We start from the raw sequence: 5,952 nt of genomic DNA, 5'->3' as shown, positions 1-5,952 counted from the left end.
TGTTTCCCGGGGATCTATTTCCTCGTTGGCGAGATGATGTGAGCTGAACAGCGCCCTCTGTCGCCGGGATAAAACGACACACGCTTAATTAAAGAGACACAACTTTTTGATTTGCAACACATTTTTATTCACAATATAATCAAATAATGTAAAAAGTGATGCAATATTTTAAAATAAAATACAGAGTATTAATGTATTAACAACTTGATAAGAGACAGCTAAGAAATTAAAGGAACATTCAAAAAACGAGAAAGAAATATATAGACATTAAGCCTGCCCTTTATGCATTTTTTTTGTGATATTTAAATTAGTATTGTTGTTGAAGTGGATGTTCAAACCTTGTAACAGGCCTCACTGCATTTCAGCACAGCATATTTCTGTTGTGGTTAGTGACGTCATTCTTAGCTGACACGAGATTCCCGGTTGCCGCTCGTGCGTTTCGCAATCCGGGAGAAAACGTGTCATTGAAGAGCAACCTCTGCAAGTAGAAACTCTAATAACTTCATTATTACGGAGAAACGTCGTCCAATGTGGTCTATTAAAGCAGTCGTCAGTTATTTGTTTTGTGTTTAAAATGTCGTTGGACATAAGTCGTTAGACTTTTGCTTAAAAGCAGCTCAGTCGGTTTTACAAATATGAATAAGAATATCTGAATAATACATTAACAATTCAATGCAATTTACATTTAGCTTTACATTAAATAAACAAAACAACAAAGCTATTGGAGGCTCTTTGCTGTAGCCCTATAAATTAGATGGAATACTATCTCATTTAGGATTAGATCAGGCTTCCCAGGTCACCGTTAAACGACCCAACAATAACACACATAAAATGACAAAAATAAAGTGTGTGTGTCGGACGAAATGTGCTTTATTCATACCTGAGAGGAAATTAAGGCATTACAGCATCTCACGTCAGACACAATAGTAAAAAAAAATGTTACTATTATAGAACACAATAGCCATAATAGTTTAAAACAGTAATAAAGTGATAATATGCATTTTTTTATAACATTAAATGAAATTGAATAACATATTTACCAAATGTACATTTAAATACAGTGAGCTGACCTAAAATGTAGGAATGTATAAATGGTCGGTCGTCTTTGAGGGGTTCTGTTCTGTGAGGAGGAGACAGCGGTTGTTCCGGCAATGGTCGTCCTGGCAACGGCGCCCTCTGTGAAGTGGGAGGGAAACGGACGCCATAACCAGCTGCTGTGCACAACCACAGCTGTATTATGGGTTCCGTTACCGCACCACTCACTACACGCCAGCCTCCAACCTCCAACCTCCATCATCCCCCACCCAGCCCGACAACACCACCTACCCAACAGCCTCCACCTTCATCCTCAAGATAGGACAAATCCAGAGAACCGCTTCACAAACTCTGTGCTGAAGGAAGACAGAAAAGGGAAGATGATTGACATTGAGTAGAAAATGTTCGTTGAAAATAAAAACCTGATCTGGCAAAATGTACGACCAGATATCGTCAGAAATAGAAGATCAGGAGAATAGGACCTGTTATCAATGCTTTCTTGCTGACTGAATGCAACAATTCTGAAGGACCTGTCCTAGAATTTGAATCAAAGGAGTAGAAGGCCTCTGCTGTGTTAAATCGATTCAGCTCTTTTAAAGGGGACCTAATATGCTTTTTCGACTTTTATGACCTATAAACGTTGTTATAATGATTGATAGTCATGTTTAACCATACTAAAGTGTCAAATAATGACGTACACGCATTTCAACGTATTCCCTGCTGACAGTCTGGGGTGGCTGTGCAGAGCGCTAAACACTCGGGACAACGTTTGCGATTCACTTGTTCACATTTCCGGGAAATCATCTACATAGAGGCACTCCTGCCGCGCCCCCATATGCCTGGTCAAATCTGGCCGCGCACACTTCAAGGAAGGTAACCAATCACAACGGAGTTGGGTTGGCAGGAGGGGGGCGAGGGGGCGGAGAAGGACGAAACCGAGCGTTGACAGAGAAGGCTGAAAGCGCCCAGATGAGAGGAAGAGTTTCCCGAAAATTTACATCGTTTTTTGTGTATGATTAAACATGACTATCAATCATTATAACAACGTTTATAGGTCATAAAAGTCGACAAGTGTGTTTGATTTCTACCAACCTGGAACCCGATGTGCAACCACCTTAGCATGGGTACAAAGTCTGAATCAAACCGGCCCGAAACCAGGATCAACAGGTAGTAAAAACAACCCATTACGTACATCTTGTACCATAGGTCGATCTGACTGAGTCATGGGGGTGTCTTCTCATAAAACAATAGTATCAGGCACCTTTTCTTCTCTGATATCATCCGGGTATCACCCTAACCCTTTGCCCTCATATAACATAAATATCCCTCTTTATTAAGGGGCCGATCACATGGTCGTAGTGACCCTGTTGTATTGTAGTGACATCCAGCCATAAGCGATATGGTCCGACGCGTCAGAATGCCTGCCTTCCATCGGTATGTTTATCACAGATCCTGGCACATCGAATCGAAGACGCTTCGTGTCCAAGAATAGGCGTGTGTGCATTCATTGATCCTGAAAAACCGGTTTTTGATTGATCTATCCCTGCGAGGGCATCACACGCCACACGAGTCAGACGAAGGGGAAACAAATGGCGGAAAGACATGTTTGAATACTTTAAAGCAATAAGTATGATAGAGAGAGGGAGGGGTGGAGCGAGAGAGAGAGAGAGAGAGAGAGAAGAGAAGTAGAGGTTGGATTGTAGAGGAGGCCAACTGCTTTTGAGGAACCAAAACAGTCACCAAGACCTGGATTCAGAAGCTCGTTCACACCAGATCAGAAACCATGTTGTACACTCTTACATATATATGCATGCATGTACGTTTACAATATCATGGAACCAGGCAAGGAGATGATGGTAAGAGGTAAAGAGACAAAGACAAAGACAAAAAGAGTTGAAAGGCCGATAAAGAAAGAGATTTTTTATTAAATTCAGGCTGTCAATTTGTTGAAATGGAAACTAGAATGTGTCTCTCAAACAACCACACACACACACACACACACACACACACACACACACACACGTCACATATTTCAAACTAAACTATTGCAGAGTGAATCGCTGGGAAAGAGGAAGTGTAGGTTGGAGAGAGAGAGAGAGAGAGAGAGAGAGAGAGAGAGAGAGAGAGAGAGAGAGAGAGAGAGAGAGAGAGAGAGAGAGAGAGAGAGAGAGAGAGAGAGAGAGAAGAAAACAGAAACCAAGAGTTAAACCAGGAAAGAAATCACCAACACACACAGCAGACGACAATCTCAAGCAGCAGTACAAAGAACATAAACATAACCATTCATGAATAGTTAAGACACTGAAACAGTATGGTTCTTACCAGGGTTTCGCTGTGTGGTCCCTCTTCTGCTGGTCCCGGTGTCTGTCTCCCTGAGATAAGAGTTCCTCTTAAATACACCATGATTTGATTTCACTTTCACTTCTCCTGATCTGTCGCTCAACTCCTCCTCCCACCCTCCCTCCCACCCTCCCTCCTCCCTCTCCCTCCCTCCCTCCCTCCCTCCTCCCTCCTCCTCCTCCTCCCACCCTCCCTCCTCCCCCCTCCTCCCCTCATTCTCTGTCTCTGTACAAGGAAATGCAATGAATATAAACACAAGATAGAGGTACTGTAAGTAGCGCAAGTAATAAAAAGTATGATACAATGATAAAATCTTGGGTCTCTATTTGTGTATCGCACTTCCACTCTTATGTGTAATAAATCAATATATCGGCATAATTTCTTTCTCATTTCCTTTTTTCGTGAGGGATTAGGAGAACGTTATATTAGTTCAAATTGGTTTTCACTGCACAATACACATTGACATATTTAGTAGGATACAATTATAAAGTTAAAGGGTTAAAGGATTAAATTATGAATGAATTTAACTATATTTGCAAATAAATATTTGTGCAAAAGTTAAATAAACACCTGTATACAGTGTAACTCCACGCACACACAAACACACAAACACGCACGCACACACATTATTTTCATTCTTCATTTACTGCCATAGATAAGAAAACAGTGTAAAAGATAAGATAAAATATGATAAATCAAATAACCACCTTACATTGACCCTCCACCCGTCACACACACACGCGCATACACTCACACAACCACAAACATCTCGAACACGTACACAGAAATACACACATGTGCATGCACACACCCACACACACACACTTACACACAAACGCACACACATGCATGCACTCTCACACACACACACACACACACAAACTCAACCACAAACACGGACACACGTTCAAACAAGCACACGCTTGTGCACGCACATACACACACAAACACACACACAAACACAGACATACAGACAAAAACACACAAAAAACACCCACAAAGATAATTGGACCCACCTGTGTTTCCAAGCGGGCGTGACCGGCGGTTACCACTTCCCGGGCCCCTGGAAAGTCCGGTGGATTTCCACCATGGCCGTGGCCCCCCCAGGGGACCCAGAGAGCAGGTGAGAGGAGGGGCTGGGGGCCCCACATCCCATCAGGCCCCTCCCTCCCTCCCTCCCTCAGGTAACAGCAGATCACACCCTCCCCACATCATCATTCAAGGTCATGAAATACTCAGCACCCCTCAGAGTCGTTAACCACTACTAAACTCCACCTCACCCAGGTCGCTCGTATGGAAAACTATAGATATTATTACAGTATCTACTCCTCTACCATCAGGTCGCTGTCACTAAGGCCACCAGAATGAAAATAACTTCCTCTAAACTCCTTCCTTTTCCCTGCCGTCAGTATCACCCCAGATCAGGACTGATATCATAGTGCTCACCTCACACACGCGGCACTTCTTCCAGTGTTACACTGGGCTTTGAGTTGTTGAACGGCGTTTGTAATCTTTTCTTAAATGAGCCATATCTGAGGAACATTTTCCATACTGATCGACAAAGATATCTGAATTTAATCTGAATTTCAAATCCGCCTCCGTAATGAGGCGCATAGAAAACAGTGGTCCGTACAGACCGTATCATGTGTTTAGTTCTGTGTCTGTTCTCTTGAGATTTTTTAACATTTTAAAGGTTTTAATGTCATTCTGTCCGTTTTAATTTTGCTGTTTTAAGGACCTTGCTCTGCATGTTGCGATGAAAGGTGCTATATAAATAAAGTTGAGAGGAACATAAATGTAGGAATATATTCATCAGCCCATCCACTTTAGGCACATTCCACTTCCATATTCAATATTCAATATTAATTTTCCTCAATGTAGTGCATAACTGCTTTGGACAATTGTTTAGTTGTTTTCTTTGAAACTGACTATGGTGTTTTTGTGATTCTTTTTTTTGCTTTATTCTATTTTATATTATATATAGGCCTACTATTTATGTATCTTTTAAATTAATATCTTTTCAACATATAATGCCCCCTACGTATTTTTTGCCTGCCACGTCGAAAATAATTTCAATGTACAGAATACATATTGAAATTCTTTGACGTGGCAGCCCCTTTCTGTACAAATGACAAAACACTTTTACTTTGACATATACACGATACAATTTCACGCCCAAGAAAGAAAAGATTTGATTTAAGTTATCTGGTTGTCTCTCAACATCTCACCACCATGAACGTATTGGGAAAAAATGCCTTTCGAGTTTGCACTCTTACATTACATTAAAATTCAACTTATAGTGAAAAATGTACATTGCTAGTTCATGGTATATGCCTAAAATGACCATGTTAAAAGTTACACTAAGCTTCTCAAAACCAAAGATTTACATGGAATCGCTTAATATTACCTCAATTTTTCTCATCCTCCTTGGATGGCTCTGCCATTTATGGACAACAGATTTGGAAGTCTGTAAATTGGATACAATTATTGAACTAAAATCAATCCCTTAAAATACTCAATAAGGTCAGGAGACACACAGTGAGGGGTGACACAGGTGGTGAAAAAACAGCAGAATAC

The sequence above is a fragment of the Gadus morhua genome, chromosome 1 (assembly GCF_902167405.1).
Source record: "Gadus morhua chromosome 1, gadMor3.0, whole genome shotgun sequence".
NCBI classification, from domain to species: domain Eukaryota; kingdom Metazoa; phylum Chordata; class Actinopteri; order Gadiformes; family Gadidae; genus Gadus; species Gadus morhua.
The sequence above is the reverse complement of the archived record's forward strand: the minus strand, read 5'-3'. Positions refer to the sequence as shown.